Here is a 570-nt window from a genome sequence, read left to right on the forward strand (position 1 = left end):
CAGCCAAGAGCCAGTAAGCTCCAGTGCAGGACACCCCATGCCAATCCTTCAGCAAAGCAGGAGCACAAACCTCCACGTTGGTAGGCAGACTGCCAAAAGTCATACCAAACCCACAGATACCCCAAAACACATTACACGACACAGCACTGCCCTACACAGTGACTAGATTCAGCTCCATCCACCAAAACACAGGCACAAGCCCACTCCCTTCCCCAACCAGGAAACCTTTAAAAGGCGCTAGTTCAACTGCACGACAGACTTCACAATTAAGAGGAGCTAGGACCTTCAATGGGCTTCCCTGGTGGCTCAGAGGTTAAAGCGTCTGCCTGGAATGCGGGAGACCCAGGTTCAATCCCTGGGTTGGGAAGATTCCCTGGAGAAGGAAATGGCAACCCACTCCAGTACTCTTGCCTCGAGAATCCCATGGATGGAGGAGCCTGGTAGGCTACAGTCCATGGGGTCACAAAGAGTCAGACAAGACTGAGCAACTTTACCTTACTTACTTAGGACCTTCAATAGCTACATAGTTCTGATAGGACTATCGTATCCTAGTTCCATAGGACTGGTGCT

The 570-nt window shown here is 50.9% G+C and overlaps 1 non-coding gene across 1 annotated transcript; it reads left to right on the plus strand.

Annotated features, from left to right (window-relative positions):
• The first annotated feature begins 295 nt into the window (after positions 1-295).
• Positions 296-367, plus strand: TRNAS-GGA (transfer RNA serine (anticodon GGA)). Its single transcript has one exon. It is a non-coding gene; the product is annotated as a tRNA-Ser (tRNA).
• The last annotated feature ends 203 nt before the right edge of the window (positions 368-570 follow it).

Source organism: Capricornis sumatraensis, unplaced genomic scaffold (genome assembly GCF_032405125.1).
Source record: "Capricornis sumatraensis isolate serow.1 unplaced genomic scaffold, serow.2 scaffold22, whole genome shotgun sequence".
In the NCBI taxonomy this organism is placed as follows: Eukaryota; Metazoa; Chordata; class Mammalia; order Artiodactyla; family Bovidae; genus Capricornis; species Capricornis sumatraensis.